Here is a 25721-nt window from a genome sequence, read left to right on the forward strand (position 1 = left end):
TGCCATTGTAAATGGGTTTTCTTAATTTTCTTTCTGCTGCTTCATTATTGGTATATGGAAATGCAATATATTTCTGTACATTGATTTTGTATCCTGGGACTTTACTGAATGTGTTCATCAGTTCTAGCATTTTTGGTGGAGTCCTTTGAGTTTTCTATATATAGTATCATGACATCTGGAAATACTGAAGGTTTTATTTCTTCCTTACCAATTTAGATGTCTTTTATTTCTTTTTGTTGTCTAATTGCTGTGACAGGGGCTTCCAGTACTATGTTGAATAAAAATGGTGAGAGTGGATACCCTTGTCTTGTTCCTGACCTTAGGGGAAAAGCTATCAGGTTTTCCCCATACAGGATGATGTTAGCTGTGGGTTTTTCTTATGTGGCTTTATGATGTTGAGGTATATTCCTCTAAACCTATTTTGTTTTTTGTTTTTTTAATCATGAATATACGTTGAACTTTATCAAATGCTTTTTCTGTATCTATTGAAATGATCATATGGTTCTTACCATTTCTCTTATTGATGTAACGTATCACATTGATTGATTTGTGAGTACTGAACCACACTTGTAACCCAGGAATAAATCCTACTTGGTTGTGGTGAATGATTTTTTTAATGTATTGTTGAATTCTGTATGCTAATATTTTGTATTCTAGTATTTTGTTGAGGATTTTTGCATCTATGTTTATCAGGGATATTGGCCTGTAGCTTGACATAATGTTTTCAAGTCTCACCCATATTGTAGCATTTATTAGTACTTCTCTGCTTCTAATGCCTGAATAATAGTCCATCATATAAAAACATTGTATTTTGTTTCACCATTCATCTGTTGATGGACTTTTATGTTGTTCTACATTTTGCCTGTTATAAATAATGCTGCTATCAATGTTCATGTGCAAGGTTTTATGTGGACATATGTTTTTGTGTCTTTTGGGTATATGACTAGAAGTGGAATTGCTGTGTCAAATGGTAACTCTATGTTTACTATTTTGAAGAAATGCCAAACTGTTTTATGAAGTGGCTACAACATTTTATATTCCCAAAGTGAAATTTGTGGATTATATATCTACAGATTGGTTTCAAAAATTAGAATGTAGTTTATCATACATTTCCTGGATACTCTGCCCTCTTCTTTGTTGTGCAGATTTCATGATATTCCAACGTTATAATTTCCCTTTTTACAGGAAAGCTGATCCTGCTGGATAGCAGAAACTCCAGTGCTCCCAAGAATGTTGAAAATAGCAAATATTGTGACTTAAAGAGACTTTAAGAAGTGATATATGATAGTTTAGTTGATGTAGGGAAAGAGGAACTGACCTCTGACTATTTTTTCAAAGTTTATAGTATACCAATATGCAACAGAGAAAAATCATACCACAAAGGGATCATTATAGCAGCATTTCATCAAAACCAAAGCTTTTGCATGATCTTTCTAGAATTAGCCTAGCATTCCAACCCTTGCCTACTGGTCACAGGTGGAGGTAAGATTGTTTAAGGGACAAAAGTTTAGTCCAAGAAGAGTGCAAAGAGTATTACTACCAGGGATAAACACATGACTATTTGACTCCAGGATTGGGAGGAAGGGTTTTACAAGACTTTCCTGCTGAAATAGCACGACCATGAGCACAGGATGAAAAGAAGTTACATATTGGAAAGTTTGCCAGAGGCTGAACTCTCTTAAGATACATTGTTTATGGATTCAGGTATGTCCTCAAGGGAATTATTCTCCTCTTAGGACTTTTCCTTTCTTTTCTGTTTTACAATACGGAAAGACAAAAGCCTTAATCTTAAACCTTAGAATAGTTAAATAAGAGGCCTTTCAAGGGAATCATCACACCCCAAATTACACATACACATTTTTTTATTATTCAAAGAAATTTATTAATCTTGTTTCAAACTTTATTCCCAGGCTTCCTCAGGTTAATTAGCTGCAAAGAATGAATTGTGCATAAGCAAAAAACTGAAAGAGCCACAGTGTCCAAGGGGCTTGGGCTTAAAAATATTAGAGATCTAGATTTTATCAGATCCATCAACAAGATTTTATAAAAAGTAATCATAAAATAGCAGTTTCCAGTAACTTCAAATTTTATCTTGTTCCAAAGTTGACTCAATTCAGTTTACTTCATTCTTGGAGGCTTCATCAAAATTCTCTGCAAGATCTGGAACTTCATCCTCCTCCTCCTCTCTGGTAGCAAGTGGTGCTTTTCCATTTGCAGATTATTTGGGCAGAGCTTCAGGCAGTCTTCGTAAACAAGTTGGACTGTCTGTACCAAGCTGGCTTAAGATGCTGGGTAGCATTTCTGTCAGCTGCTTTGTCTCAGCATGGCCTAACAGCAAAAGTGTTCACTGCCAAGGATGCCTGAACTGTAGTGTTGTTAAAGTGGATCACTGTTCCTTGGTTTGTGAACATATTCACTTCTTCAATACCAGAGTTATTGTTTACCCCTAACTTCAAGAAAGACCAAAGTGGTTTTTTTTGTTGTTGTTGTTTTATCATTTGCTGTAGTTGTTCTATGAACCACCTTCTTTTGACAAGTAGTCCTTTCCCACCAATGCACACTTGTGCTTGCAGTTTGGTGAGTTTCTCCTGGTTCATGGTAGTATCTTTCACATGATGGAGCAGAAATGGGACCACCTGGGGCTCTAAGATCAGTGCACAGGGGGTCTCAGGAGGACTAGCTGAGATGAGGTACACACACATGGGGACACAAGGTGGCAGCTAGAGGGCATACACTCACATTTATAAATATGTGTATTACACACATACATATAAATATATATTATGTTAATGATAAAAGGAAAATACTTAACCATAAGTAATTATTTATCAAAATACTCTGACTATATTTCTGCTTAAATTTTATTAATAAATAAGCAGTAAATATATATGGAAGAAAAATGAAAAAAAAATAAAATAACACCTGCGTATACACAGTGAAAATCAGTCACTCTCCAGGAATAAAAAAATGGAGTTGGAGAAACTTTCTAAAATCTTAATTAAAGCCACTGACTGTCACTGTAGAAACTCAATATAGAAACTTAATGTAGGCGCTCACTGTAGGAAGTATTTCATTCATGTGTGAGAGTTTTGGTTTCTGACTTACTGAGGGAAGTTGATTGGGCATGGATTCTCAAAGAACATTTTCCCTTTAGCAAAATTAATTAATCAAGTAATATAGGATACTTCACCAGAGCTGGTTTTATCTGTAAGTAAGATGATTTCATGGTCTCTGGGAAATGTTTCTGACATTGCCAACTCTCTTAGTACATGTCTAATGCAAAGTACAAAGTCCATTTTAAATTTCCCTAGGATATTATAATTTTCACATTTTTCAGTTGTTTACATATTAGTATGAATGAAAGTGTGAGAGTTGGTGCTGATGAAAGGAGGGAGTTCCCTGGGCAAAGAAAGGCTAATGGATAGAGATTGTGTACAACTAGGTGAAAAGAGATTTGGGGGCCCAAATACTTAACTCTGTTTCAGATTTTACCCCTTTTTTGAGCCCAGAACATTTTCTAAAGAAATGTATTTCAAAATTTTATTGAAGATGCTTGACTTCTCTTTCTTGCCAACAAAATGAAAGTCATTTCACAAGGATTATTCTTCACATGCAAACTGAGTCCATGTCTACTTTACCTGATGCATTCCTAGACCAGGTTTCTTTTTCCGATCTGAATCAAATTGTCAAACCTTTCTAGCTGGGTCATGAATAGTTACAAATTCCTCCTCTAGGAGATCACTACAAGATCCTAATATTTATCTTAAATGGCTTGCAGAATTTTGCAAAGAAACCTTTAGAACCCCCTAGGACTTACTTATATCTAAATCATTATTAACCACCAGGCAAAAGTTTTTTTCTCCGGATGCTCAAGCTTTACATTTTATGGGGCAGCAGCTTCTCTGAAAAATATATACCTTAGTCTAAAAATAGAGCACAAATGGTCTTCTCAGACTTTCTGGCTTTAGGCTGATTTATACTGCTGGGGCATAATCAATGGAGCATCAGTTCATTGTCTTGGTTTCATAAAAAAACTTTCATAAAGTCCTGCTTTCCTAAAGGACTGAGTAAGTCCTTGTATTGTCTCTGAAGTTAACATGCATGATTTAATGAATGTGTTTTTGCTTTCCCAAGAAAGATACCAAGCAGTACTACATATTCCAGTGATATTTCCTTAGAAGTTCAAAACTTTTGAGTGTAGACCTTTCATTTTGGCGCAGGGGAGGTAAGAGGGGTGGTATTTGAGGAATCAAGAGAATTGGGAAATGTGTCCTATTATAAAGTTTTATTGTTTTGTAACTTTTTTTCCAACTGTATCTGCCATGGAGTTTTCTTATAAATGTGATTCCTTCATAATCTGTTTAAAAAACCACAAATACATCACTCAGAGGCATATTTAAGGAACCATGAAGAAGGAAAAAAAATCTCATTGGTTTAATGGAATGCTGTCAAGTCAAATCAGCATCATGAATGACACTGGGGCAGAATTGATACTTTTTCACTGACACGTTAGAAGAAAAGCCCATGCATTATTTAGAAAACTCAGAAATCTGTCAGCTGTATGATTGCCAAGTTAGCAGAAGCAGGAGGATGCTGTTCAAGTTGAAAAGAAATGCGTAGGCACAGATCTATATTGTAACCTTTCATGTTCTACACCCACCATGAATAGTCAGCTATTATGCGGTCAGCATTTTTTAGTTTTTCTCTTTTAAATTTTCAAGTGCTTCAAAACGCAAAAGAGGTAGATCTTTTATTCTAAAAAAGCAAAATGTCTAGGCTGTTATTTTAGTGTTAAAGATGACAAGACCAAAGAAAGACTGTTTTTCATCTTTGTGAGTGCTGTGCAGGTTTCCCAGGAGTGTTTTGGGGTTGTTAAGGTATGTATTATTTTTACACATTTATCCCATGAACAAAGTATTTTCTTAATCATTTTCTTTCAACAAACGGGAGAAAATACTTTGTTTTAGTGCTTTAACCACAGTACTATATCATTTATAAACATGGAAAGTTTTATTCTCTACTAATATAAAAATGACATAGTATTTTAATTATTTTTAAATACGTATTGCCAAAATATAGTTATTGATCTCCTTATGCCTTTATATTACTCCTGTGAGGCAAGTAAGAAGCCAATACTCTTCCTATTGTTGAAAGTATAGAAAAGAAAGGCACAAACAAATCCAGTGCCTTCCTTAAAGTTACATAGTTTAGCAATAAGAGAAATTTAGTGGTAATAGAAACAAGACTTTTATGTTTTCAGTCTGGTGATCCTAGTATTTTCTATAGTATGGTTATACCCTGACTTTTCTCTGTAAGTCATTGTGCATTTATAAGTTTGTCTTTACATTTAATAAAACTCTTCTATTCCATATTATCTTAATAAAATATTCTATTTTAATAAAATAGTTCTATTCCATGTTAGCTGCTAATTTATAGTCAACAAAGGAAAAAATCACATAACTAGCTAACCAGGAATAATGGCATAAAATTGAAAAATGAGATTTTTGGTGTCACTATATTTTGGAAAAGTCTCAAGAAAGGTTGTAAAAGTTGGATTCCTAGTGAGGTGGTCCAATTTAAAATTGCACCTTACTTTGGTAGAAAATTATAAACTTTTTGATATTACCACTGGAAATAACGCATAGGAGTAATTTTTTAAAAAGATTTTATGTATTTATTTATTTTGGATGGGGTGGGGGGGCAAAAGGAGAGGGAGAAAGAGAATCTCAAGCAGACTCTGCACTGAATGCAGAGCCCAGCATGGGGCTTGATCTCATGACCCTGAGACTGTGACCTGAGCTGAAACCAAGAGTCAGATGCTTAACTGACTGAGCCACCCAGGTGCTCCTAGGAGTAATTTGTAGAACACATGTTATCCCCTGATTTCTGGGTCTCCAGCCTTTCTATGGAGAGATGTGCATACTTTGGCATATGGATGGTTAAACTTTCTTTTTGTAAGTTCTTGTGGGGTTTGTGTTCCATAGAGGACTGTTTTGGTAGGAGTATAGATTTACACTTTTTTTTTTTATTTTTGGAAAACTCATAATTATCACCATTATCTGAAAGTTCTACTGGCAGAATCACAGTAAGTGAAACACTCAGGGAGCTCAACTGATATTTTCAGTCTACCTGTGGAATGGTGTGAGGTCTAAATCACCACTTATGCCTAGCTCCTGTGTTTCTTAATGATGTTTCCAACTCTATCCTCTCCTTTTCCTCTTCACCATCCTCTTTTTACTGCATTTCTGAGCTGAGTCTACTTTTGGAATTACCTGCTGGGTATATTAATAGCATTTCATATACTGAAATAATGTTTCTGGAAGTGTGTGAGACAGAGAAAGAGAGAGAAAAGAGAAAAAGAAGAGAGACATATCCCTCCTAGGCAAAATCTTCCTGACAATTTCTGATTATTTCCCATTTTGGATGTTATCAATATCTGTTATAATTATTTATGAAAATACATTTGGTACATACTTAAATTTATAAAGTATTTGTGTGGATTGTAGATAATTGGATTACATTTGAGCAGGCTGAATCCCTACCTTCAGGCAAGAAACAAGAACTGTCAGGATGGTTTGGAAATAAGGAAAAATAAGAGGATGCATTTGAAACTAAGTTGCAAGGTCTCAGAGGAAGCCAAATGATCATTGGATATTAGGAGATCTGGGTTCTAGAACCATGTCTGCCAAGAAGCAATTTTCTTCCTGTATCTGACCCTCTGTGTGCTTTTTTAAAACATATATAAAAATAAGAAGTGGGGGACATTTAAGGTCAATACCAGCTATGGTAATTCTACCTTTGGGTATAGGGTAACTGGTTATTCCAGCACTCTAATTTCAGAAGGGAGCAAGAGAAATGTTCTATACATATGTAAGGGTGGCCATTTAGTTCAGAGACTGCCTATAAATAAATTTTAGAAAACTAATAATGCACATATGGTTTGATTATCAACCTTCTGTTTCTTTTCTAGAATACTACTATAACTAGAATACATCTTCTTAATACACATGAGATAATGCTGAATTGCTATATAATGCATCTCAACAGCACATGGCAAAAAAAAAACATAGTCCTGGTCCAACGACCCCCAAAATAAAAGGGTAAAATCATTAATATATGATAGAATAAGAATTGGGCTTATCATTGTTCTTGAAAGAGTTAAAACTGAAATGAGAAACCTTCTCTCTCCTTTACTTATACAACCAGATCAATTCTATTTATCTTCCTCCAGTTTAGAAAAGCTCTGATCTTCATGAACTATATGTCTTAACATACTATGAGCAGCAAAACATTAAAGGTCTCTTTGAACTATCTAAACAGACTTTCCATAAGAAAAGCTGTAACTAAATAAAATGCCATTGATTGTGTACTTCAGTCATTCAGCAATACTTCAAGGTATAGTCCTCCCTGGAAGCATTAATGTTAATGGACTGGCATGCATTCATTGAAGGAAAATATATACCTCTTAGTTTGTATTTCAGCCATTTAAGCATATTGTATGATCTACTTTACTTTATTTATCTAGTCTATAACCTTCTTGCATTCTAAAAACAGACACTGCATTTTATAGCAGAAAAAAAACTTTGTCTCATTGAATCAAGATTACCTACTTGCAAGTAATCCATTTTCTTATGTAAGCTTTGTTGTACCAAATTTACTTTGAGATATGTAGAACAATTCTTTGTAGAGCACAAGGACATACCTCCAGGCACCTTCCAAGTAATAAGGAAGGAAGCTTTCAGTTTCTTGCTATTTTTACTATCAGAACTAAATACAATGGAACAAAAACTAATGACAAAATGCAAGTAGTGTAGTTAAACTGTTTAGAAGAATGAAGCATTTTTACATGTCTATCACCTTGTTGATTCTCCACAAATTTATGCTGTCTGAGTACAGAGGTCTAAATCTTCAAAGCTTGAAAAACAAAGGTGGAACATGAACTAATCTTCATTTTTTCTCTATCATCTTACAGCAGCACTAATGGAAATGTATTTTGTTTAATGACTCTGAAATCCTGTTTGTAATTAGATGTGGGAATTGGTCTTACTTTGTAACAGATGATACTGGAATAATAATATGAGAGATGCTACACTGAGACCACTATCCTCCTAAATCTATATCATTTTTCATTTTATTGACAGGAGATGTGTGCAAGAACAAAGAAATTGATTTTTAAAAGGAGGAAAATAAGATCTAATAAAAACTTCCAATCCAAATATTTTAGTGTTACTTTCAATATACTGACTGTAGTGGGGGAAGGAAAGGGCATGTATCTTGTGTTTAATTTTAGGAAACAAGGGTTTTATATTTGTTGCTTTGTTCCTGATAATGATCTTTGAATGTTATTGCAAAGACTAAATAGAGAAGTTTAATTAAGTGCCAGAGACCATATTACTGAAGCATGTATTTTACATTAGCATGATCACACAAAATAATACCTTCTTTTAAAGAACAATTTTATCTTCAAACCAAAGAATTTAAAGACTGGACAGACTGAGTGCAACAGCTATTCTGTACATCATGTTCTTCATTGTCAGTAAATGCTACTGCCACAAATCATTCTGGTCACTAAAGATTTAGTAATGTTTGTAAATTTTACATCTTTTTCCATTTAATGCTAATGGACTCCAGGAGCCACAAAAAAGTCTTACAAAGAAATGTATTATAGATAGGTTTCATCTTCCCTCCAAAACACATGTATTATTGACATTTATGGTAGTAAGAATGGTTGGACACTTTCTTAGAGATTTTGATTAGTACATACTTAATAGTATATGATGATCAATTTAGTTGTTACTGCATTCCTTTGCTTTCTAATTCATGCGTTGAACTCTTCTTAGTAGATCCAAGACTTGGGAAAAGAGAAAAAATATTGTGAGGCCCTTATTTGGAAGCTCAAATTTGTTTAGCAATTTAGCTCACAAAGCAGTCTCACACCTATTTATTTCCTTTGATTATCACAAAAATTCTGCAAAGTAAATAGAACAGGTATTATTACATTTTGGTAGTTGAAGAAACCAAAACCCGAAGAGGCTCAGCAATTTGGCTAAGTTCAAATAGATAGTACATAAGTCAATACATTACTTTAAACTCCAAAGACAACATTCTCCCATGGCAAAATAGCTCATGGTGGAGAAATTAAAGCGAGAACACCTATGGTTTCATCAATATACAGGTTAATAGCTTTTGGTGACTTCATAATGGGTAGGAACACAATGTAATGAGAAAGGAAATTTTCCCAAACAGTGGGTTCATGATTCTGCTAACATTGCAAAGCAATCAAGTAGATTTCAATTTGATAATGGTGAACAGAATCTTTATTTGCTATGATAACTAGCTTTTTTTCCCATGAAACATTAGACCATCAATGGGTTCCCTACTCTTTCTTTGCAAAAGAAATCAAAGATCATATCAGTGACAGAGCAACAATTATAAAATCCTTGTTTCTTAAGATTAAAAGCAAGTGGTGTGCTGTTTGCCTCCCTTCTGGCAATATATTGCAAACACAGACACATATATATGGTTATCATTAGATTTTCTTTTTCCACTTCTTAAAAACAATGTCTTTGTTATTGGCACACATAATATGTTAGCTATAAGAGCTAATGAAATGACCTGTTTGAGTTCAAATGTACAAATTAACTCTAGGGATTCTAGCTGTTCCATTATGAAATACTAGAAAGCTCCTTATACTTTGCAGCAATGTGATAATTGTCTAGTTTTCCTGTTTATATTCATTAGCCTAGAACAGTCTCATACATAAATTTGGTATGAAAAATATGTAAAGGAGAGATCAATTGTATCAAATTTGGCAGCTGTTTCTGGAATATAGTTGGTAGTCAATAAATATTTACTGGATGCTGATTGTGTAGTATGCCATTTCATTTAATATATAACTGAAAGTCCTATGGATTAATATACTGTAGGACACACTGTAATTCTAGCTCTGTCTTCATTATTGACAAAAAATTTTTTTTTGCCAATTAGAAACAAAGAACTACATTCCCCTGCAATGTCCAAAATAAATACATAGATGGAAATTTTATAACTAACATTGTTTTGTCTTCTAAATAGCCTACAGGAAAGTATGCTTAAAGATAAAATAGTTAAGATGAACAATTCTGTAATAACTTTTGATTTAGAAACTTCCAAGGAAAAAATTAAATTTGTTGCTGTGATTTACTACTGCAAGAAAAGTCAATCAGTCTATTACAGTAGTTCTTAACAACGGGTTATTTTGGATAACTTCCAATGAAAGATAGGCTTTGTCTTAGTGATGGGAGCATTAGTACAGGGAAACTCAAGCATTAGGCATGGCAGGTAATGTAAAAAAGTGATCATAGAGAATTTGGAGAACATTTAAAAAAACTGAAAGTATTAGAGTATAGGATCTATACTTTTTATTTTTCATGTTTATATCTAGATTCATAGTTAACAGATAGTGAGATATTAGTTTCAGGAGTAAAATTTAGTGATTCTCCACTTACATAGAACACCCAATGCTCACAACTACCATCCTTAATACCGACCACACATTTAGCCCACCCCCCCCACCTCCTCACCAACAACCCTCAATTTGTTTTCTACACTTAAGAGTCTCTTTTATGGTTTCTCTCCGTCTCTTTTTTTTTTCCATTTCCCTTATGTTCATCTGTTTGTTTCTTAAATTCCACATATGAGTGAAATCATATGGTATTTGTCTTTCTCTGACTGACTTATTTCACTTAGCATAATACACTCTAGCTCCATTCATGTCACTGCAAATGGCAAGATTTCATTCTTTTTGATGGCTTAGTAATATTCCATTATATATATATATATATATATATATATATATATATATATATATATATCACTTCTTTATCCATTCATCTATAAGTGGGCACTGAGGCTCTTTCCATAATTTGGCTCTTGTTGATAATGCTGCTATTAACATAGTAGCATCAAGGCACACGTATCCCTTTGAATCAATATTTTTGTATCCTTTGGGTAAATACCTACTAATATAATTTCTGGGTCATGGGATAGTTCTATTTTTAACTTTCTGAGGAATCTCCATACTGTTTTCCAGAGTGGCTGCACCAGTTTGCATTCCCACCAACAGTACAATAGGGTTCCCTTTTCTCCACATCCTCACCAGCACCTGCTGTTTCTTGTGTTGTTGATTTTAGCCATTCTAACAGGTGTGAGGTGATATCTCATTGTAGTTTTGACTTCTGTTTCACTGATAATGAGTGATGTTGATGTCTTCTTTGGAAAAAATACATATTCATGGCTTCTGCCCATTTTTATTGGGTTATTCATTGTATGGGTGTTGAATTTTCTAAGTCCTTCATATATTTTGTATACTAACCCTTTATCAAATATGTCATTTGCAATTATTTTCTTCATTCCTTAGGTTACCTTTTAGTTTTCTTGATTGTTTCCTTTGCTGTGCAAAAGCTATTTATTTTGATAAACTCCCAATAGTTCATTTTGCTTTTGTTTCCCTTGCCTTCAGCAATGTGTCTAGTAAGACCTTGCCACAGCCCGTGTCAAACAGGTTGCTGCCTCAAGGTTTTGATATTCTTGTCTCACATTTAGCTCTTTCATCTATATTGAATTTATTTTTGTGTATTGTGTAAGAAAGTGGTTCAGTTTCATTCTTCTGCATGTGGCTGCCCAGTTTTCCAAACACCATTTGTTAAAGAGACTGTCTTTTTTCTATTAGATATTCTTTCCTGGTTTGTCAAAGATTAGTTGACCATATAGTTGTTGGTCAATTTCTGGATTTTCTATTCTGTTCCATCGATCTGTGCATCTTTTTTGTGCCAGTACTATACTGTCTTGATGACTACAGCTTTGTAATATAACTTGTGCTGCCTCCAGATTTGTTTCTTTTTTTCAAGATTGCTTTGGCTTTTTGGGATCTTTTGCGGTTCCATTCAAATTTTAGGATTATTTGTTATAGCTCTGTGAAAAATGCTGGTAGTATTCTGATAGGGATTACATTAAATGTGTAGATTGCTTTGGGTAGTATAGACAGTTTAACAATATTCTTCCAATCCATGAGCATGGAATGTTTTTCCATTTCTTTGTGTCATGTCCAATTTCTTTTATAAGTGTCTTATGGTTTTTAGAGTACAGATCTTTTACCTCTTTGGTTAAGCTTATTTCTAAGTATTGTATGTGTTTTGGTGCAATTGTACATGGGATGGATTCCTTGAACTCTCTTTCTGCTGTTTCATTATAGGTGTATAGAAATGCAACAGATTTCTGTACACTGACTTTGTATCCTGTGACTTTGCTGAATTTGTGTATCAGTTATAACAATTTCTTGGTAGAGTACCATGTTGTTTGTAAATAATTAAAGTTTGAGGGGCTTATGGGTCACTCATCAGTTAAATGACCAATTCTTGCTTTGAACTCAGGTCATGATCTCAGGATAGTGAGATCGAGCCCTGCATCAGGCTCTGCACTCAGTAGGGAATCTACTTGGATTTCTCTCTCCCTCCCACTCATCCCCTCCTGCTTGTGTTCCCTCTCTGTAAAATAAAAGAAAGAAAGAAAGAAAGAGAAAGAAAAGAAAGAAAGAAGAAAGAAAGAAAGAAAGAAAGAAAGAAAGAAAGAAAGAAAGAGAGAAAGAGAGAAGGAAGGGAAGGAAGGAAGGAAGGAAGGAAGGAAGGAAGGAAGGAAGGAAGGAAGGAAAAGAAACTTACTTTGATTTTTTCCTTGCTGATTTGGATGCTTTTTATTTCTTTTTGTTGTCTGGTTGCTAAGGTTAGGAATTCCAGTACTTTGTTAAATAAGGTTGGTGAGAGTGGACATGCCTGTCTTGTTCCTGACCAAAGAGGAGAAGTGCCCCCATTAAGTATATTAGCTGTGGGTCTTTTGTATATGGCCTTTATGGTGTTGCATATGTTCCCTCTATCCCTACTTGTTTGGGGGTTTTCATCAAGAATGGATGTTGTATGTTTTCCAATGCTTCTTCTGCATCTATTGAGAGGATCATATGGTCTTTATCCATTCTTTTATTAATTTGGTGTATCATATTGATTTGCAATTATTGAATCACACTTGCAGCCTAAGAATAAAGCCCACTTGATCGTGGTGAATAATTCTTTTAATGTACTGTTGGATTTGATTTGCTAGTATTTTGTTGAGATTTTTTGTATTCATATTCATCAAGGATATTGGCCTGCACTTCTCCTTTTTATTGGGGCCTTTTCTGGTTTTGGAATCAAGGTAGATTAAGTTTGGAAAATTCCCTTCCATTTCTTTGTTTTGGAGCAATTTGAGAATACGTATTACTCTTCTTTAAATGTTTGGTCGAATTCTCCTGGGAAGCCATCTGTCCCTGGACTTTTGTTTGTTGGGAGATTTGTGATTACTGATTCAACTTCTTTGCTGGTTATAGGTCTGTCCAATTTTTCTATTTGTTCCTGTTTCAGGTTTTTTAGTTTGTATGTTTCTAAGAATTTGTCCATTTCTTCCAGATTGCCCAATTTGTTGGCATATAATTTTTCATAATATTCTCTTATAATTGCATTTCTGTGGTGTTGGTTGTGATCTCTCCTCTCTCATTTGTGATTTTATTTATTTGTGTCCTTTCTCTGTTCTTTTTGACAGTCTGGCTATGGGTTAATCAATTTTATTAATTCTTTCAAAGAGCCAGATCCCAGTTTCATTGATCTGTTCTCCTGGGTTTTGTTTTTGCTTTGTTTTGTTTCTTCTATATCATTTATTTCTGCTCTAATCTTTATTATTTCCCTCCTCCTCCTGGCTTTAGGCTTCATTGTTTTTTTTTTCTAATTCCTTTAAGTGTAAGATTGTATTTTTGAGACTTTTCTTGCTTCTTGAGGTAGGCCTGTATTGCTGTGTCCTTCCTCTTAGGGCCACTTTTGCTGCATCCCAAAGGTGTTGTACCATTGTGTTTTCATTTTAACTTGTTACCGTGACTTTTTTTTTAATGTTTTTTTATTACATTATGTTAGTCACCATACAGTACATCCCTGGTTTCCAATGTAAAGTTTGATGATTCATTAGTTGCGTATAACACCTAGTGCACCATGCAATACGTGCCCTCCTTACTACCCATCACCAGTCTATCCCATTCCCCCACCCCCCTCCCCTCTGAAGCCCTCAGTTTGTTTCTCAGAGTCCATAGTCTCCCATGCTTCACTCCCCCTTCTGATTACCCCCCTTTCTTTATCCCTTTCTTCCAACTTGTTTCCATGACTTTTTAAAAAAATTCTTCTTTAATTCCTGGTTAACCCATTCATTCTTTAGTAGGATATTCCCTACCTTCCATGTATTTGTGGTCTTTCCAATTTTTTTCTACTGACTGCATTCATATTCATAGCATTGTGTTTGGAAATATGCATGGCATGGTCTCAATCTTTTTGTATATGTTGAGGCCTGATTTGTGACCCAGTATGTGATCTATTCTGGATAATGTCCCATGTTCACTCTAAAAGAATGTGTATTCTGCTGCTTTAGGATGAAGTATTCTTAATTAAGTATTCTTAATATATCTGTTAAGTTCATCTGTTGTATGTATCATATACGTTCATATATATTTGTATATGTTAAGTCCATCTGGTCCAGTGTGTCATTCCAAGCCCTTGTTTCCTTGTTGATTTTCTCTTTAGATGATCCATCCATTGAAGTAAGTGGGATATTAAAGTAACCCTACTATTATTTTATTATTATCAATGAGTTTCTTTATGTTTGTTATTAATTGTTTTATATATTTGGGTGCTCTCAAGTTGGGGGCATAAACATTTACAATTGTTAGATCTTGTTGGATAGACCTCTTTATTTTGATACAGTGCCCTTCATCATCTCCGGTTACAGTCTTTGGTTTAAAATCCAGTTTGTCTGATATAAGTATTGGTACTTCAGGTTTCTTTTGAGGTCCATTTGCATGATAAATGGTTCTCCATTCACTCACTTTCAATCTGTAAATGTCTTTGCATCTAATATGAGTCTCTTGTAGCATACAGATTGTTTTTTTTTTTCCATTCTGATAACCTATGTCTTTTGATTGGAGCATTTAGTCTATTTACTCTCAGAGTGATTATTGATAGATACGAATTTATTGACACTGTATTACCTGTAAAGTTGGTGTTTCTGGAGATTTTCTCTGTTCCTTTCTTTGTTGCTTTTGGTCCTTCTTTACCACTCAAAGAGTTATCATTAATATTTCTTGCAGTGCTGGTTTAGTAGTCATGAACTCCTTTAAATTTTGTTTGGGCAACTCTTTATCTCTTCTTCTATTATGAATGGCAGCCTTGTTGGAGAGAATATTCTTGTCTGCATGTTTTTCCCATTCAGCGTGTTGAATATATCATGCCACTCTCTTCTTGCCTGCCAAGTTTCCGTGGCCAGATCTACTGGTAACTTAGTTGCATTCCCTCATAATTTAGGGATTTCTTTTCTTTTGCTGCTTTTAGGAGTTTTTCCTTATCTCTGTAATTTACAAATTTTACTACAGTATTCTTGGTGTTGTCCTGCTTTTCTTGATTTTGATGGGAATTCTCTCTTCCTTCTGGATTTGAATGTCTGTTTCCTTCCCCAGATTAGGGAAATTTTTTGCCATAATTTGTTTAACTAAACCTTCTACTTCTTTTCCCCTCTGTCCCACTTCTGGGATTCTTATGATCTAAATGTTTTTAAGCTTTATGGAATCACTGAGTTCCCTAAGTCTACATTCATGATCCAATATTTTTCTTTCCCTCTTCTTTTCAGTTTCATTGTTTTCCATAATTTTATCTTCTATATCACTTATTCATTTCTCTGCTTCTTCCATCCTTATGGTCATTGCATCTAGTCAATTTCACATCTCAGTTATAACACTTTTTATTTAATCCTGACTAGTTTTTAGGTCTTTTATCTATATAGTATGGGACTTCCTGGTGTCTCTTATGCCTTTCTCAAGCTCAGTTAGTAACCGTAAGATTGCCGCTTTAAATTCTGGATCAGGTATATTAAATCTGTTTCAATTAGATCCCGGCCATGACCTTTTCTTGACCCTTCCTTTGTGATAATTCCTCCCTCTTGGCATTTTGTTTAGGTGTCTGTCTTATTCTGTGTTAGGAAAGACTGTTATGTTTTATGCTCCTGAGAGTAATTCCTTTATTAAGAAGAAGTCATATACTGTCCAGGGCCCAGTGCTTCAAGAGGTGTCTCTGGTGTATGCTGTGTGTACTCTGCTGCTGTGTTTGACTTCTTTTTCTCCCAGGCCAGTTCTCTGTATGGCTCCTCCTTGCCTGCCATGGAAAGTGTTTGTACCTTGCTCAGAATGTGGTAAGTTTTAAATAGGTGTGTTTTGGTCTGCTTGTTAGAAGAGGCCTGATCCTATTTCCATTAGAACTGAAGCTTTGTAGTGTTCTATGGTCAGTCGACTTTGTGTTCTTCTTTTGGGGGAGGGGACCGCTGCTCTGGTTCTCACACTTGCCCTAGAAAAGAAGCACCTGCAGTGCACAAATAAGGTATGACTTGGTGTAAGTGGCTCAGACCTTCACTGTTGATAAAATCAGTTCATGTTGATGGGAGGGGGAAGAAAATGGCACAAGCCCTGTCCCTTGTCTTTTGATTCTATCTACTCTCCAGAAAGCCTTCATAGAAGATCAAATAATCTTTCCTCATGTGTCTCAGATGTCCCTCAGATCCCCACATTCGCCCTCTATGTCTGGGCCATCTGCCCACCTTGCATCATTGTGCACCTGTGTTGTATCTCAGAAACACAAGCTGAGTTTTAAAATTTCAAGCTTTAGGGACCTGGTGCAGTGAGGATCCATGCTGGCCTTCTAGGGGAGGGACTTGCCACACTGGAGCTGGTGACAGTTTGTCCCAGAAGGGCAGTTGCACCAATGTGTAGTAGTTGAGTTTAGAGTAAAGCACAGCAAAAAGCCCAAGACCAGATAAGCTGCCCTTGGCAAGTGTCTCTACCCCTAAGCTTAAGGGGTAGAGTGGAACAATGGTGTCCACCAGGTCTTTTGTCCCCTGAGAGGCAATACCACCTTTCCCAGATGCACTCTAAGAAGGGGGGACTCTCTCTCCCAGTGCATCTCAGGGGAGTCTCTAATGACACCATCTGCTCCTGGGCTTCTGCCCTCCTCCACAGGAGCATTGCAATGCCCACCAGACTCAACACCAGCCATGGTGCAGACTTCTTAAACCCCAGTTTTTGTGGTCCACTCGTTGTAAGAACCCCTGTGTCCTGGGGCGCCTGGGTAGCGCAGTCGTTAAAGCGTCTGCCTTCGGCTCAGGGCGTGATCCCGGTGTTCCGGGATCGAGTCCCACATCGGGCTCCTCCGCTGGGAGCCTGCTTCTTCCTCTCTCACTCGCCTGCTGTGTTCCCTCTCTCGCTGGCTGTCTCTCTGTCACATAAATAAATAAAATCTTTAAAAAAAAAAAAAAAAAAAAAAGAACCCCTGTGTCCTAATGTGGACACACCTCTCTACCTATCTTTTTGACCGATGAATAGAAAGAGGTTTTAGCAGTTCAGCCACTATGTGATAGTATGATCTTAATTCTCATCTGTGTGAATCTCAGTTTTGTCCATCCAAAACATGATCATTTAATGTGAAGTCATGAGCACTGGTTGTTATACACAACTGATGAATTATTGAACACTACATCTGAAACTAATGATGTACTATATGTTGGTCAATTGAATTGAAATACGAAAAAAGAAAACAACAACAAAAACAAACAAACAAAGATCATTTAGTTGATGACGACACCTCGCTAATGCTGTAAACTCCTTAGGGTGCAATGGGGGAGCCAAAATTGGGAAGCTAAGCATGTGGGGGGAAAAGATCATTTAAGAACTTTCAGCTGAAATATACTGTTGCTATAAGCACAAATTAGAATTTGTTTCTCTTCTTATCTAGGACATGAAGGAATAGGGCATGGACAATGTTGTGATGACCAAACTAACCAGCATATTTTCATTCACCCCTTATTGTGGCTACATTGTGGAGTCAATGCTCTCTATCCATTTGGTGCAGACAGAATTGCTGGTAACAGAAAGAAATGGGAATAGGGTGTTTTTAAAAAGATATATTAAGGATGTCAATAGTAATAGCCTCACAATCCAAATGCCTAAAACATATTCACTTGCATTGAATGTTCAATTTTTAGTGACCTAATTGAATTTTATGTAGTACACTGATAAAAGACTATCTCATATATATTATATGAGTATAAAATGGACTAGATAAAGCTAGAAATAAATATAATTATTTTCTAGCATCACAATTCTCAGTGATCCTAATTGTATATATGTGATAGCTGCTAATTCAATGAAGATCAGCTATATTCCACATTAGCTTTTCTGTTAAAATCTATGCATTGTGCTAAGGAAAAAAAGCATTAATTTAGTAATATCAATTTAGCTACTTTTAGCTTATTAACATTGACACCAAAATTGTTATAGAAGAAGGATCTTTGGATAATTTTGTTTCTTACATAGTTCCCCAGAACTGTAAAGACTTCTTGCAACCTTCTGGTCTTTTCTTTGCACTTTCAGTGACAGCCAAGCTTCATCACTGGTTCATTTTTACATATGCATTCAGAGGGCATCATTTATTACTGTTGTTTGAAAATCACCTTTACAGACACTCAAAAGAGAAATCACTTATCCTTACCTAGCCACAATCTCTCATTTGACAACTTTGAAAGTCACAATTCACTGTAAATGTCCAAGTGTTTTACCAGAAAAGAAGGTTGTAAACGCTTCACTGTTGAGCTTGCTCCATCTTGAACTGATTTTTACTGGTGTATATGTATGCTTGTTTTTTTGTTTGTTTGTTTTTGTTTTGTTTTTTAAAAGATTTATTTATTTATTTGAGTGAAAGAATGTGTGTGAGTGGGGAGATGGGCAGATGGAGAGTATCTTCAAGCAGACTACCCACTGAGCATGGAGCCAGTTGTGGGCCTCAGTCCCACAACCCATGAGATCATGACCTGAGCCAAAGCCCAACACTTAAACAAATGAGTCACCCAGGTGCCCCTGTATGGTTGTTTTTTCATCTTTTACAGCTGAATGGTCAAAAGAGCAGACTAGAATGATGTTCAATGTAAATCAATACTACAATGATGTTCGATATAAATCAAGACTACTCATTAAGATGTTGAGCTTATTAAGGGTAAATAACATCATTGTGAATAGAAATATTTTGGGTATCCAGTGTTTATCTTTTCTCCTTAAGAATGACATTGCACAAATTACAAATCAGTTACTTTTCTAGATTTTGGTTTGTCTTATTTGAAAATACAAGATTTCTATCTTATAAAGAAATAACAGCTTCAAGCTAGCTTTGTACACTCTGGGAATCTGGACATATCATTTACTCCTATCCCATCAGTATTTGCTTAAAAGAAGTCTTGCTCTACACACTCATGTAACACTACTGTTAAATAATTTGCTTCTTAGAACCAAATGGAGCATCCAAATGCTATTGTATTTTTCCCTTTATTATATATTTTTAAAATTCAAATGTAAAAATATGTAACACATATGCAAATTATAAAGTACAATAATATAAATGTCAGTGAACACACCATGCAACTCAAGAACTAAAACATTATCAAAAACTTGCATCTATTTATATGTCCATCCCTTTTCCTCTACTTCTGCCTCCCCACCAAAGGTAAGCACTCCCTAAAATTTTGTGTTTAATTTCTTGTTTTCTTACACTACTTATTTGAAAGGAAATATTTATTTTTAGAAACAACTTAAAGAATTATAGAATGTCAGAGCTGGAATGTACCTGCGAGATCATCCAGCTCAACTCCATCATTTTACATAAAGGGAAACTGAGACCCGGGGGAGGTAGAATGAGGATAGCTGGACTTTCGGTGGGAATTTAATCATCAGTTGGGAGGTTGGAAATATACTAATGTTCTATGAGTCTACTATCTATTTGGTAATAACTGCAATCATAATAATTGATGGTAAAATATTTAACAATAAATCCAGGTGCTATAGGTCTTAAATCAGCAGTCTTTGTAACTTAAAAATATAAAAATTATATAATAACATATCTACAGAAAAACTGCCTATAAATAAGAATTGTATATATTGTACCTTAGTCTCTGAATTCTATTATAAACCCAGAGCATCAGTCCCATTAAAAATATTTAAATGTTCAGTAAATTCTTTTAAAAGACATATCTCAATAAAAAAAATTCTGACAAAAATATTAATGTGTTCTGATTTTCTTTGGAATTATATTACTGCATACATTAAATAGTATGATGAACTAGTGTACTAATACATATAATATTTTCAGACCAGTTAAGCAGATTATTAATTTCTAAAACTGTCCTTAGAAATTGTAGCATATCACAGTCATCTCCTTTCAGAATTGATAATGTAAGACTTCTTTCTGATGGCTTGTCATTGTCACACTTCATATGTTGGTTAATGGATTCATTTGAGGAGAATTGTGGATAAAATGGCACTGATGTAGCTAAGGAATACTACAATAGAATATTATACAGCCATAAAAAGGATGACCTATTGCCATTTGTGGCAACATGGATGAACCTAGAGGGTATTATGCTAAGTGAAATAAGTCAGACTGAGAAAAACAAATACCATATGATTTCACTCCTATGTAGAATCTAAAAAAACAAATGACTAAACAAACAAAAAGTAGGACCAGACCTATAAAAAAATAAACTAATGGTTGTGGAGGGGATGGGCAAAATATGTGAAGGGGAAAGAGAGATACAGGCTTCCAGTAATGTAATGAATAAATCATGGAAATAAAAGGCGCAGCATAAGGGAGAAAAGAATAAACTTTGCTAAAGTTTTCTAAAGCCTTAAAAAGACATGGGTGCTTTGTAAGCACACCATAATGTTTTTCTAATTGTTTATCAACTGAAGCTATTTAAACTGGAGCTTCTTACTCTCATAATGAGGAAATTAAAGGAATTCCAAATTCTTTTTTTTAAAGATTTTATTTATTTATTTTTGGGGGGAGGAGCAGAAGAGCAGAGGACAAGCGGACTCTGGGCTAAGTGTGGAGCCCAACACGGGGCCCAATCCCATGACCCTGAGATCATGACCTGAGCCAAAATCAAGAGTCAGACACTTAACCAACTGAGCCACTCTGGCACCCCCTGAACTTTTTTGTAAATTGAAGATTCAGTATTTGATTTATTTGTTCTTAAATTCATAGTTTTGTCCACAGTTCAATCTGACTTATTTGTGTTAATGGGAAGATAGTAAGTATGACATATAGACCAGTACTGACCAACAGAGCTTTCTGTAATGATGAAAATTATTTTCCATGCTGTCCAATATGATAATCACCATGCACATTTGACTAATATAGCACTTGAAATGTGGCTATTGTGATTGAGGAATTGAATTATTACTTTTATTTATTTAAATAATTTAAATAACAACGTTTGGCTAATGGCTACCATTTTGGGCAGTTCAGATAGAAACTATCAAAAGGTTAATTTGGTGATGTTCAAGAAATAAGGATATAACCTTAAAGAGTCATCCTACTAGACACATTTGCCTGAGTTGATAAGCATTTGTAACTAGTATACTGTTTGTTTTGACATAAATAATTTTAGGCTAGTTTCTTAAGTGAGTGAAACAAATCAAAACTGAGGAAGGGTTTATTTTCTTGATACATCCCTTTTTGTAATGTGGGGAGAAATCCATCACCCTACACTCTATTAGTACAGTTACATATTCTAAAACAGTGCAGATTTATTGTTTTCTCACAAGGACTAACAATAGAGAGGCACACAGTGATACAATTTTTTATTAAACACAAGAAATAATAAGAATAATTTCAATGACAAAATAGAGGAAAAACTACCAATCAAAATACCAGACCTCAAAATATTTAGTTCCTATGAAAGCATCTTAACCAAATACCTGGTATAACCATTTCTGTGGTTAGGAGAAGGGATCTTAGAATTAAGTTAATCAGTGCCTAAATTTTTTTGTAGTTAATTTTTTGCTGAGTTGCCATTTTCATTTAGGAAGCATAATAATAATGACCTTAATATGAATATGTAAATTTCATCCATGAAAATATTGGTTTTGCCAGTCTCTAAAGACCCATTAGAGCTGGTTTATAAAGCAGGCTCTACCTTTTCATTGAAAACTCTCAAAAAGGATGCTATTTGCAGACTGTATTCCTAAAATCAAAAGAGAAGCTTCTTTTCATCAACTCTTGGCTTCTAATCATGTAAAAAGGAAAACATTGCCACTCTGTCCTAAACACCGGACTACAATTAAGGCAAAATAGGCTTTAGATCCTCAATGTACTGAGGTTGTAAACAGTAGCCTGACATCAACTGAGAACAAGGAAATAGGGTGTAGGGTGGATTATTCCTAAAGTATAGCAGGTGCAGTAGTCCTGTGTGATATGGACATTAAAAGACCATGTTAAAACAACTTTACCAAACAACTAACTCAGTTATCAGAAGTGAAAAGTGAATTCTCAAGTTTTACAAAGTACAAGAGCTTTGGAAAGTGTGTATTTGTCATTATGGTTAATTTGCACATACCTCACTGAAGAAAAGGCCAGGGGAGCTAGGCTGAGAACACAGCTGTACAGGCGGCTCAACTAATTGCCTCTCCATTCTCAACCTCATTTATCTTCATTTCTTCCCAATTATACCAAATTATCAATAGTCTCTGTTGTATCAGAGTCTTAATCCCCTTTATTCAGGCAGCATTAGATAGTGGCAGATGAATTCTTGGAGGGAGTCAGAGTAAATAGCCATGAAATGCCACCTCTGGCAGATGGCATTGCTCACAAGAAATGTGACAAAACATTTGGAATTTGTAACTGGGCATTGGTATGAGGATGCAAGCTGTTAATATTTTTTCCTAAAGATAATCAAGGTGGTACATAGTAAAAGTGTAACGCATATTTTAAAGAAAAAATACAAAGGTGCAGGTGTTCACATCTCAAAAGATTAATACATTTTTAGATAGTGTATTCCCATTGAGCACTGTAGCCATGAAATCCTTTCATGCCATGATATTTTATGGTAATAAATGGTCTATTTTCATTTGAAGCAAGGAACACACATTCTGTATTCAAAGATATAATATCATTTATTTTTTTTCCTATCAAATAACAGACTGTGCAATATTTATTGTGTTTATTTCCAAATTGAAAATACGCTTTAAAATTGGAAAACAAAGTGAACATAAAAAAAAAAAAACACATGTCAGTGAGAAAACATTTAAATTCTTTATTTGGGAAAAATAAAAGAATAAAAATCATTTTTTTGCATCATTTACAAAATATCTGTAATGGAAATCTAAAAAAGAATTCTTTTCATTTGATCAACAAATTTGTTGATTTGCCAAAATAATTACATAACAAATATGTTTTTATGAAATTAATCCTCAGAAGCCTATGAGCTACAGATATTATTACAAAGATGTAATGGGTGAGAGAAATAATAAATAAATAACAACCTTTAAAATGAAATATAAAATAAAATAGGCCACTTTAGTGTATCTTATTATCAAGCCAAAGATATTTTAACAAGTGCTAGCGGATTTATCTTTGGCTTTTTCTATAACACAGCCCTGCTTAGGGAGTGTGTATCTGTCACATACACATTAGCTGTTGAATTCAATGGAATGACCACAAATTTGATTCCTTTTGTCAGTGATAGAGAAGGGGAAAAGTGGACAAAACTATGAAGCTGCCTGCTTCCATGGCATTCCAAGGTTCCAGATCTCTATGTCCTTTTATCTTTCTCTTCTTAGGCTACTCCTGGGTAACTGTATCTTACATCATCATCTATCTCCTACACTATCCTATCTAAGTTACATCCCAGAAATATTCCTTCACATCTTAGTTTCTTCAATAGTTTAAATTTGGCATATTTATTTTATAAAATATAAGACTGCATGAAGGAAACATGTATGAATTGAGTTGTTACTTGAGCTTGGAAAATAATAATATCTAGCTTTTTCTTCCCAAACTAACTCTTGAGGCTCCTTATTTGAAACCCAAATTCCAAGGCTACTTTGTACTGTGCACCATTAAGTTGGGCCAGTTTAGGAAATTTGTGTGAAAGCATAGGATAAATTGTCCCCACACTGATGTATCAACAGTTCACCCTAAATTTAGAGTTTGGATCTGTGCTGTTTTCTGTTCCACAACCTGGGAAAAACATTATTACTGTTGACAGCTTAATGCAAAAAATATTATAGACAAAATCCAAACACTTCAATTGTCTATAGTATTATAATGTCAATAACTCTGGAGCTACTATTACTTTATAAAACTGAAAAGTTACTATTAAACTGTAACATAAATACTTTGCTTTCAGTGTGAGGCATAGGTGATATTATTTTTTTCTATATGTATTCATTATGCCAGATTGTCAGTCTTGGAAACAAAAGTTTGTAAATTGGCCAAAAGTACCAGACATCTTTTGCTACCTTTGCTGCACTGCTAGCCCTTAAAAGCTGAGGTGTGTGGTGTGTCAGTGCATATTTAACCTTTCATCCTTACAGGAATGAGTCTGACCTTAATGGAGGTTATGTGTTGGGGTTTAGTAGGCTGAGAACAATAAATAGAGAATCCCATTGTAAATATACATTGAATTATGCAAATGAATGAGCAAAATAGACTCATTTGTTTAAATTCTATCCCTCTTTTCTGAGCATACCATACATGCCATGAAGAGACCAATTCAAATAATTCAAAAATGTAAAAATTCAATTTTTAATTAAAAATTCTGAGCATTAAATTGTATCATTTTAAGATCAATTTTGTACCTCCATATATTGCTGAATTTTGAAAAAGAGTATTGAAATATAACCGAAAGGTTCTAAAACTTTTCTAACTATTGCACCGCTCCTGATAAAATAAAACTTGTTAAAGGTAACTAAGGATCATCTAGCTCTTTTTGCAGAATATGTAATCATGTTTTGAAATATTTGCACTATATATATATTATATGTAATATATTTATTAAAAATTGCAGCTTAATGATTATTATTAAGTATTTTTACACAATATTTTATCTCTTTCTTTCAAAAATGTATTCAAAGGAAATATCTGGAGTCCAATTATCAGACAGTGTTTTTTTTAAAACTATCCTGCCTGTGGTGCATTGAATGGCCATTTGGAGACCAAATAATAGTGCTTCTCCTTGATCACTTAAAAATTTAGTGGATATCTTAACTACATTCATCATTATTTTCTTCTAACAATCTTAGTGGTTTTTCTAAGTAAATTTATTTTAATTATTTAATTCATAATGACTCATTTAACTTGGTTTTATTTTTTTTATTTTTATTTTTTATTTATAATAATTTTTTATTATGTTATGTTAGTCACCATACAGTACATCCCTAGTTTTTGATGTAAAGTTCCATGATTCATTACTTGCATATAAGATCCAGTACACCATGCAATATGTGCCCTCTTTAATACCCATCACTGGCCTATCCCCTCTGAAGCCCTCATTTATCTTGGTTTTAAAACAGGATATTTCTTTATCTAGACCTCAGTTCATAGACAGCTGAGATTGTATGTTTTACACTCATAAATCTGTATGTATGTCTGACTCCATTCCATCATGCTTGATATGATTTTCTTGAATTTGTTTCTTTATGATATGGTAAACATATAAATAATATAATATCAAAAAATGCAGCTATGAAAATATGCATTTTAATCTATCTATATCACTATCTATATAGTTCTCTCTACTTAAGATAT

At 34.5% G+C, this 25721-nt stretch overlaps 1 protein-coding gene, 1 non-coding gene and 1 pseudogene across 2 annotated transcripts in view; 2 read left to right on the forward strand and 1 right to left on the reverse strand.

Moving 5' to 3' along the window:
* Positions 1 to 25721, forward strand: part of DACH2 (dachshund family transcription factor 2) — an 807630-nt gene that overhangs the window by 607129 nt on the left and 174780 nt on the right. The window lies entirely within an intron of this gene.
* Positions 2114 to 2597, reverse strand: LOC113242172 (transcription factor BTF3-like; annotated as a pseudogene).
* On the forward strand, positions 17715 to 17794 carry LOC113242183 (small nucleolar RNA SNORD55/SNORD39). Its single transcript, XR_003311823.1, has one exon. It is a non-coding gene; the product is annotated as a small nucleolar RNA SNORD55/SNORD39 (small nucleolar RNA).

This window comes from Ursus arctos, chromosome X (assembly GCF_023065955.2).
Source record: "Ursus arctos isolate Adak ecotype North America chromosome X, UrsArc2.0, whole genome shotgun sequence".
Taxonomy (NCBI): Eukaryota; Metazoa; Chordata; class Mammalia; order Carnivora; family Ursidae; genus Ursus; species Ursus arctos.